A 10,929-nucleotide genomic window follows, 5' to 3' on the forward strand; every position below is an offset into this window, starting at 1 on the left:
CCTCTGTGTGCAGAAACTGCCTTTTACTTTAGGCCTGCCTGTCATTTTTTAATAAAGGTGATTGCTGAAATCTAATAACAGATATGGCAATGGGGAGGGGGTAAATATGTGGTGCTTTGGTTCATATTACTTTACTGCACTGCACTCCCACGTTTGTGGTGACATGCTGAAAACAAAGAACAGGCTTGCCTGTGTCAGCAAGCGCACACCCTGGAATTTAAAAAAAAAAAAGTCCCTTGCAAGAGAAAATCCCTTTTCGACAATAGCATGCCTATAAGCCTTGTAAATGGACAGAATTTAGTGTCTTTTTTTGTTGTTGTTTTTTTTCTTACACCAGTAGGGTTCAAAGCTTTTGCGGATTTCAAGCAGGATTCGACCAACACCCTGTGATCACACCTGAGCAGAGTACTTCATCCTTAATCAGGAATGAGCAGTGCCGGGTGAACGCTGACGGATACAATACATTGAGTGAGTGTTGTCAGCCTCGGACAGGAAGTGTGTTACTGACGGAATCACTAGGTGAAAATGAAGGAATGTAAGCCTGAAAATAAATAAATAATGCATCTACCACATCAAAGGGCCATTAACCTACTATATATAAAGATAGAGAAGACCAGATTTTGCTTTACAGGTTTATTCTGGTACTCCTTAGGCTGGGTTCACACCTGGGCGTACGGAATATGTGCGTTTGCACCGCGATTTGCGGTAAAAGAAACGCGCGACAAACGATGGCTATCCGGCTGTATCCTAATGGATACGCGCGGAAAATACGCCCCGAAGAAGCTCTTGTACTTCTCTGGGCGTAGGGTGTTTTTCAGAGCGTCCCTACGTGCAGAAATCCGCCCAGGTGGGAACCATGCCCATAGGCAATTATTGGTTTTCACATGCTGAGTGTTTTACAGCGCGTCGATCAGCGATGTAAAACGCCCAGGTGTGAACCAGGCCTTAGAAGCACAGATCTTTATGGAAGTAGCAGAGAATGAAGCGTCCTGCATACAGATCCCCAATGCCCACACAATACGCACACAAAGTTTTTGTACAAAACAAACCGGTTGACAATAGTTTTATTAAGTATAAAAATAAGTGGTAAGGACAGCACACTCCATGGAGTAGTTCCACCAACTCAGCTGGTTACGCGGCTTTGTGCTGATAACTTCCATTTCAGCCCACAGACTGGTCCACAGAGTTTAGGCAAATGTTTTAGTCTGCCTTGCGCTTGTAGTCATCAAGGTGCGACAGGATCCATCCAGATGGAATCAAGAAAACGGAGAACAGCACAACCAGTCCAATGGCTTGGTCCTATAAGAAAGACAGATGGTTTAGTTAGGTGGGGAAGTTCTACAGGTAGCACTGTCATCTAGATATTTGCATGTGTATGTAAACAGGAAATACATAGTAGTTGAGGTTGAATAAAGAAATACTGTAGGATTTAGGGTCAGGGTTAACCTATATAGTGTTTGTATATAATGCTAGGATGTTCCATAACCCTTTATGATTTGTGAACTGTGGAAACTCATCCAATTGTTTTTTGAAGCAATTTCCAGTTGATACAACTATCTGTGGAAGTGAATTCCACATTTTTACCACTCTCAAATTAAAATACCCCTAAGTTTAAGATTATACCTCATCCCCTCCAACTTCTTGTTGTGCCCTTGCATCTTCCTCCCGGTACTTGGTTTAAGTAGTGCGTTCACAATACTGCTGTCCCCATTGATGACTTTGTAAACTGCGATCATGTCACCTCTTAAGTGTCTATTCTCTAAGGAGAACAATTGTTATTTTCTTAAGTGTTCTTGATAACTCAAACCCCGCTATCCCTCTTATTAATTTGATTGCCCTTCTCTGAACTCTTTCTAGTTCATGGACATCCCCTCTAAGGATTGGTAACCAGAGTTGATCCACGGAATATCCAAATGCCTTATGGGATCAGGAAGGAATTTTTTCCCCCTGTTGGAGTAAATTGAACCATGCTTTATAGGGGTTTTTTGCCTCCTCTGAATCAACAGGGGGTAACTGTGGGCATAGCATGCTGTTTAGGCTTTTCTTCTCTCTCCCCCCCCCCCAACCCCCCAATATCTCTATAGATTGAACTCGATGGACTTGTGTCTTTTTTCAAGCTATGTAATTGAACCACATACTCAAGATGGGGGACTTACCAGTGTTTTGTAAAGTGGTAAAATGATATTTCTTTCCCTTGAATATATCCCTCTTATAATACAAATAATATACTACTGGCTTTCTTAGATGCAGCTTGGCATTGCATGCTATTGCTGAGACTGTGGTCTATAAGGAACAGTCCGTGAACCCATCACACTCCTGACCGCTTTTTCCATAGAGATTAAAGTGGGTTCAGCGGTGATCAATGGATGACAGCCGTTATGCAGATACAGATGCGTCTATTGATGAAAATGCAGCATAATCACACTCAGTGCAACATTTCGAGTTCTCGCAGGATCCCTTTCCCCAGGCAGGACATGTGATGCCGGCGTCCTTACTTCTCTTGGTGGTTTATAAGGACCCCAAGATCCTTCTCCATCTCTGTTTTCCCCAGCAAAACCCTACCCAAGGTGTAGTCAGCATGTGTATTCATAGCTCCCACGTGCATGACTTTACATTTTTCTAGATTAAGGCTCATCTGCTATATTGCTGCTCATTCTCCAATTTTATAGAGTACGGTGTATCGGGAATGCAAGTGTAAATACAAAAACTTAGTGTAGCTAAACCCAAAACCATAAAACTGTTGGCTGTATTCATTTTCTTTAGGGTATTCTTTCCCTTATAGTTCTGCAAATGGCTCACTTCCTTTGCATTAATGTCTACACTCAGTTTTAACTAGGAAGACATCCATGATTGTCACATATACATGTAAAAAAAAAAAAAGACACTTCTGGTTCCCGGTAATTTATTAACTCAGCGCAGAGAGAGATCAGGTGCTCACACGTGTATTTAGTGCATAAATCCCAAAGAGCTGCACTCTGATGCCAAAACTCCAATAAACACATTTATTGACTCCAACCAGATACCGCCCAGTCCCTTTCAAGGTCTGTTTCACCACAAGCCGGCTTAGTCATAAACCTCTATGATTAAGAGCAACAAGGATTTTCTGTACTTGCTGTTGTTAGCCTGAAAAAAGATAACTAATGCAGCCACCACATCTTAGGACTGGTAAGCTGCAATCTATTCCATTTTTGGTTTTGGGTTTAGATATGTTTTAACATGAACCTTTCCATTCCTCAATCATGTAAACACGGAGACATCTTCATAACCTTGTCCATCGAAACCGATTCGACCTCATGAATAGAAAGTCGAAAGAAAGTGCTAAATCTAAGCAGTGTATGGCCAGTTTTACATTCCTCCCCTCTTTAGCTGTCTTTGGTAGGGGCAGATATTTCTACACCCCTCTAAGGCTGGGTTCACACCTAGGCGTACGGAATATGCGCGTTTGCCGCCGCGATTTGCGGTAAAAGAAACGCGCGACAAACGTGCGTTTCTGAGGGCTATCCGGCTGTGTCCCAATGGATACGCGCGACAAATACGCCCCAAAGAAGCTCCTGTGCTTCTTTGGGCGTAAAGCGTTTTGCAGCGCGTTCCTACGCGCTGTAAAATGCCCAGGTGGGAACCATGTCCATAGGCAATCATTGGCTTCCACATGTTGAGCGTTTTACAGAGCGTAGGAACGCGCTGTAAGACGCCCAGGTGTGAACCAGACCTTACAGTTCTGGTGTATATTTTGCCCATGCTTCTTTCGTTTTCCAACACGCATTAGATTTACTAGTGAGGTCAATTGATGAAACTTAGAAACATGTTACAAAGTGGTTTATTCAGGAAGCAGTCATTGCTTTCCTGTTCAGTGAGCATGGTCATATCTCTGAGGAAATCCGCTTTGCTCCATGGTTGATTTGAGAGTTAAATAACTGCGCTAGCTATGTCTGTGTTTTAAAGCGGCTACAAATATTTGTTGTGATACATAAATAGCTGTTCTGATCGAGACAATCTGACAAATATATGTGAAGCAAAGTAAACAAAAAATTATGTAAGAGGGTAGAGAGTGTACTTATGATTTTGGTTTTCCACTAAACCCCCGTTCACAGCAAGAAGAATCCCATCATTTCCTATAACAACCGTTCACATATGTGCGATTTATTGCATGAGAACGCAGGCCAAGACAAATCCCATCATTCCCTATGGCACCTGTTCACGTCTTTGAAATCTGTCATATGAGAACGCACAAGATAAAGCCTATCATTTCCTATAATGCCAGTTCACGTTGGTGCGATTTTTCCTGTGAGAACGCATGCCAAGAGGAATCCCATCATTCCCTATGGTGCCCGTTCACATCTTTGCCAATTGTCGCATGAGAACACACAAGAGGAATCCTCTTACTTCCTTTGGTGCCCACTCATATCTGTGCGATTTTGTTGCAAAAGAACACACAACCAGATGAATCTCATGATTCCTTATGGTGCCCGTTCACATCTATGCAATTTGCTGTTGTGCATTTTTGAAAACGTTGCATATGCTTATTTTGGTGTGACAAAGTGTGTTTTTGGCCTCATACACTTTAATGGAATTGCATCAAAAACACATGTAAATGCATTTTTGACACTTTTTGTAATAACAACTGGGCTCCCCCCTAGCAACTTCTACACGCAACCCTGGTGAGACCCTACACGCAGCCTTGGTAAAACCCTGCACGCAGCCCTGGTGAGACCCGCACATACCCGAGCAGCCCTGCACCAACCCGCACGCAGCCCTAGTGCAACCCAGCATGCAACCTTGGTAAAACCCTGCATGTAGCCCTGGTAAGAACTTGCATGCAGCCCTGGTGAGCAACACAGCGTATGTAGCTTCATATTATTCTGCATTGCTGTATAATGTGTTGCTGGGATTTGTAGTCTTCTACAGCTGGTGGCATTCTGCATTGCTATATAACGTATTGCTGGGCTTTGTAGTCCCTCTAAAGCTTGGAGTCGGTGCAGAACTACCAGGTTTGCAGCGGTTACAGCTGAGTCCGGGCCCTGGCACTCCACCACTGTCCTAAAGCCATTAGTCAGACTTGTTTTAGAAATACTGTAACATGACACTGACATTTTTTTTTATTGGTAATTGGAATCGACGAGTACTTGAGGAAAAGTATTGTTACTTGTACTCGGTCTTGAAAAAATGGTATTGGTGCATCCCTACATTGGACCATGCTGGGTGCATCAACTGCAGCAATACACACATTTTACCACACTTTACTGCAAACAGTGTGAACACGGCCTTAAGAGAAATTATTGTAATGCAATACCAGGCTTTGTCATTCAGACATGGAATAAACGTTTGCCCCATCCACAAAGAGATCATCTCTGAATTGATGCTGACATTGTCCTTCCTTCTGGAGGATGACTACTTTTGTTCCCCATGGTCCCTGTGTGTGTTGTAAAGTAGCCACTGCTCCAAGCTCACTCCTGTGATGGACTACAATCTCAGGAATGGTTTAATAATATCTATTGAGATTGTAGTCCATCATGGGAGCGAGCTTGGAGCGGTGGCTACTTTACAACACACACAGGGACCATGGGGAACAAAAGTAGCCACCCTCCAGAAGAAAGGACAGTGTCAGCACCAATTCAGAGATGATTTGAGGATCTACAGCCGAGTGATACACAAATAAGATACATTTTTTGTTAATAGTTCAGGTACTTGAATGTATTTTTAAGAACTCCTGAGTTTAGTGTCGCTTTAAGCTGCGGTCACACGATCATCCCACGCCGGGTCCTTCTTATCTCTATTTTCATCCTGCAGGGGCCCATCTTCTGGGTGTTTACATCACTGCCTGTGTGACATGGACAATTCCCAGTGACTGTCCTCTGGAGGGGTCCTTGCAGGATACAGAAGACTACTGATGTTGGCTCAAGGGGAGTCAAGGGGATCGGATGCAAGGGTTACTGTGTGGTGGTGGATTAGCGGTCCCCACCAGTGGTAACAGCATCAATGAGGAACCTGGATGGGGGGATTCTGGTGTGTATCATTTACTTCCCCAGGTAAAAAAATTAAACACTTGCTGAATAGGTTAGAGAGGGGTGGGCAGTAGGGAGTTTTTGAGGGAAGCTAGGCTTTAAGTAGGTGTGGCCCTTAGTAAATATAATGCGGACCCCTTGTAGATTTAGATGTCTCATTTTGGCCCACTGTTTGATATGTAGGCTAACTTTGTTGATTCTTCTTATGTCAATATATCCTATATCTTATCTCTAGTAATTAGATAAAATTATATTAAAAATATTAACAGATGCATTGTGGCAAGATCAGGTGTGCTTTAAGTTTTAGCTTCTATACTCCATCTCCATTGCTTGCCATTTTCTTCTTTTTGTTAGTTTGTAAAGGTGTGTCACATTTACAGTAAAGACTTGTAATTACAACCTTGGGCTCCAGTTGGCATTGTAATAAAAACGCCTGTGAAAGGCACGTACAGTATTCCTTAATTATTATTATATTATATAATTATTTAGGGGAGCAGAATAAACATATTGTCCAATTTCTTTGGATGAAAATGTGTAGCCTAAGTGCCTGGCGGGCAGCAAATATACAGTTCGGCCTTTGGTTGATTTGCTAACATCCTAACATGCTCTGAAATGTATGGTCATCTTAAAGCTGAACTCCAGGTAAACAAAATGCACAGATGAAATACATATAAAGCGGTAAAAGGATTTGTATTTCTGTCCATCCAGTCCTGAAATATATACAGCCTCCTCACATAGCACAGCCCGGCGGATGACACCACTTATAGTTAAGGAATACAGTGGTGTTTTCTCTCCACCCCTAGCCTGCTGATTGGACAGTGAAAGAGCAGCTGCAGACTGATCAGGTAATCCTTCTGCTTGCGCTACTTTCTCCTCTAATCAGCATGTTCCTTGTCAATACAGTGTACAGGTCAATCCAAAGTACAGGGGATTCCAAGAAGCAAATTCTAATGGTTGCAATTGACCTAAAATATTTTATAGATCTAAGGGACACTGAAATCAGGGGTTAAATCCTAATAATGCATTCAAGTACCTGAAACATTAACATCAATGTATCTTATTTGTGTATCACTCGGCTGTAGATCACAAATCATCTCTGAATTGGTGCTGACACTGTCCTTCCTTCTGGAGGGTGGCTACTTTTGTTCCCCATGGTCCCTGTGTGTGTTGTAAAGTAGTCACCGCTCCAAGCTCACTCCCATTATGGACTATAATCTCAATACAAATTAGGGCTAGTTCACACCAAGCGCAGAGCAGGTGCAGAGCAGAGCAGGTACAGACCGGATCAAAACTGCGTCCAATGTATTCCAATGGTATTTTTAGCTCCAGTTCATATCGCAGCGTGCAGATCCAGAGCAGGTAAAAAAACTGCAGCAGGCCCTATTTTACCTGCTCTGGATCTGCAAACGCATCTAAAAGACTAGCGTGCGTGTGCAGAAACCTGACCGGATCTGCTCTGCATTTGGTGTGAACAAGGCCTTAGTAAACTAAACATGGGATTGTAGTCCATCACAGGAGTGAGTTTGGAGCGGTAACTACTTTACAACACACACCCGGACCATGGGGAACAAAAGTAGCCACCCTCCCGAAGGAAGGACAGTATCAACAGCTGGGTGATACACAAATAAGCACTGTAATGAATACAGAGATGTGATAATGTGTGTCTTTTATAACATCTTGGAGTTACTATAAGAGATCTGCAGGTTTGTGAATCAATTGGCAGGCATTTTGCTTAACATATAGCTCTACCTGTACTCACATTGCTATATTACACAGTAAAATAATTGATGCAGGACTGCAGTGTACTGAAAATTGCATGGTTTCAATAAAGACCCCGTCATCTGAATTCCCCATATAGGTCAGATTATTTATGTGCTGTAGATTGTATTGTTCATACACTCATGAATATAAATTACATACATTTGCTACTGGTATGAATTAACATTTTCTTTTATTAAGACACCACGCAGAGATGGATCTACGTCACTGCTGTGTCCTTCGGGAGTTGCAGGCCTCTGTTTGGTGACCGGGACACTTCCCAAGGTCGTTAGCCTCGTGCCGCTCTCTCCCCCCCGCCCCTTCAATTGAATATTAACAGAAACCTTCACAAGGAGGGGTAGGGGCTGCATGCTATGAAGTATTATACAGAGGATGTATGAATGAATGCTTGCCAAGCATCGGGGAAGCAAAGAACCAGTAAATGTCAGCTTATGTGAATAGGAGCACTGGGGGATTAAGTGGGCGAGTATAATCAGATGTATGGATCGTGTAGGTATCTCTAATACTCAGATTCAGCTCTACGTTGAATCAGAATGTATTCCTAGAAGGCTCTAGCTTAGTCCTAAGAGATAATCATAGCACTTTTGTGAATTGAGATTAGTCCGGAAAGCCTTTCCAGCAAACAGGTGTGCTGCTTTTATCGCCTTCATATAGCAGAGTTGACTCTTATGGGGTAAGTCGTGTTGTTGACGTCTTGTAACCTCTGAGTGACTCGTTTGCAACCGCCCTTCTTATCATAATTGTGCAATGAGGAAATATCAACGTGTTTAAAATCCTGTCAAGGTTTACAGGAATTGGCTATGTTTTTTTTGTATCTTATCCTAAAGACAATGAAAACAAAGGGAGCATTGACATACGACGTGGTACCCTGTATTACAAAGAGTTGGAAACCTGATACTAGAGAAGCTGCCCATTTGCTTTAATATATTGTACTTGCATCGTACTGTGTTCTGTTTTGAAATTCACACAAGGAAGGTATGTGAAAGATGCATCAACTGCAGATACGTAATTATGTTAAAACATGTTACCAAGACATGCAAATAAATAGTATTGAAAATGTAGTGAATGTGTTTGCGTTTCTTTTTCCTATATTAACACGACTTACCCCTGAAGCGTAAATTTTGCTATATGAAGTTGATATAAGCAATGCAGTTTCCTGGAAATGCTTTCCCGATTGACCTTAATTCACAAAGTGGTATGATTATCCCTCGATTAAATCCTTTCATTATTAAGTTATGTATTAACTTAAAGCATGCTTCCCCAATTACAAAAGTTAAAACTTTCAAAGTGCAATGTCTTGACTTACCCTTCCGGAAACCGATTTTTCTGTATTTTTAGCCCCCTGTGAAGCCCATGCCTTGTTGGTAATGCGAGGGTTCACCGTTTGGCGCAGGAGGCCGATCGCCCTTGTAAACAGTGGCATGGCTGTAGTCTGAGTGTCAGGTGCTGCTCTCTATGTCACAGTCAGGTGTAAAGTCCACTCTGCAAGCACTGTGCCTTGACAAGGGAGTGGTTTCCCTTTGCAGCCTCTTATTGGTGAACTGTGTTCTGGCAGCGCAGCGGTTAAATCGAGACGTTCAGATAAGCACGTACATTGATCTATATATATAGACTAGGGCGGGCCTAAAGAAAAGGGGTGTATCTCGATCAACCCTTTAAAAACCTGTCACCTCCTATGATGTCATTATATGTGATGGAGGGAAACTTTCTGTCTTCACCCCCAAACGTCCATGCAGCTGTTCTGATCTGGCACAAGAAGGGTTAAATCTTTAGCAGGTTGCTGTTCTGCTCAGTTCCTGTACTGTGTGGTAGGCTCTCAGTGTGACAGCTGTGACAGTCAATCAACCTGTCACTCTCCCGGCTGCTGTTGATCAGGATGGCAACATTTATTTTATGCTTTCCTTCTTTCTGTAATATCTCGCTGCATTTTGTCACGCATTCTCTTTTGCTATCTGTTTCTGTTCTTGCATACTGTCCATATTCTCAACTTCATGTGTCTGGGCTTGCTCAGTCCCTCCTCCCCTTCATACCAGCACTTAGAGGGGTCTGGTTATTGCCAAGCTTTGTTGATAGGAGCTTCCTCTTCAGCAGCAATCTGCTACATTGCACTAGATGTAGAATCAGCCTGAAAATGCTTCCAAAGCGACCCGTAGGAAGTAAGACATCACATGACGCATGTTGCAATCTGGCCATTCGTTTGAATTGGTAAATGAAAAATGTAAATCTTTAATTTGTTTAGTCAGATCAATATCAAGTATTGCATATGATTATTTAATTACCACTTGCATCCATCAGATGACATGCCCGAGTGTACTCTCACTTTTGTTGAGCTATTTTAGTGCTTTGCAGTGAACAGCCAAGACATCTTTCTCTATCAATAGGCCGTTTGCTGAAACATGTTAGAGTTGGAGGAGCATGTGTTTGTTTGCACCATGTTTTGACTTCGGACACTTTCCAGTTTGTGATGCCAAGCATCATCAATTGTTTCTGCGAAGAACAGTCTAGGAATCTTTTCCTGCCCATAGAGGCAAATTTATCAAAACTGGAGCATCTGTGCACCGCAATCAATCAGCTTCTCTCTTTCATTTTCAAAGCCTAACTGAACAATGTGAAGAGAGAAACTGGTTGGTTACTTTGGGCAACTGCTCCAGATTATGCCTGCTCCAGTTTTGATAAATTTCTTCCCATTGTCTTTTCGTAATACACATAATAGCTGAATGAATCAGAGTGAGGACACATCCGCCTTAAGCTGGCCATACACCTATAGATCATCTGCAGATTTTCTATGGTCAGATGGAAAAAGTGCAACAGATTCCTCCATCTACGCTAAACTGTGTGGATGGAGGAATCTCCCACTGGGCCAAGATTCAGAATCTTGCTAGTCGGCCCCAAAATACCTGCACACTCTGTTCGGATGCTGGCATTGTTCAGCTATTCTGAGAGCCAGCGGGGCCGACTATGACAATGTCCAAGTATTATTATGAGTTCAAGAGCAACTTTGGACTTGGTCTGGCTATAGACTAGTAAAGCTGGCCATACACCCAAGGCTGGATTTCCCACAAGGCCAACCAAAGCCCGGCCCAGGGGCAGCAGGGAGTAGAGGGGCAGCAGGGGTGTGGAATTCCTATCTCCCGATGCCCAGGACATG

General features: G+C 42.8%; 1 long non-coding RNA gene across 1 annotated transcript; it reads right to left on the reverse strand.

Moving 5' to 3' along the window:
* Positions 1 to 1,037: 1,037 nt before the first annotated feature.
* On the reverse strand, positions 1,038 to 9,125 carry LOC108795885. Its single transcript, XR_001941774.1, has 2 exons — positions 9,088 to 9,125; positions 1,038 to 1,299 (listed from the first exon to the last, which is right to left on the reverse strand). It is a non-coding gene; the product is annotated as an uncharacterized LOC108795885 (long non-coding RNA).
* Between the last annotated feature and the right edge of the window lie 1,804 nt (positions 9,126 to 10,929).

Source organism: Nanorana parkeri, unplaced genomic scaffold, assembly GCF_000935625.1.
Source record: "Nanorana parkeri isolate BGI_ZX_2015 unplaced genomic scaffold, ASM93562v1 scaffold1021, whole genome shotgun sequence".
Taxonomy (NCBI): domain Eukaryota; kingdom Metazoa; phylum Chordata; class Amphibia; order Anura; family Dicroglossidae; genus Nanorana; species Nanorana parkeri.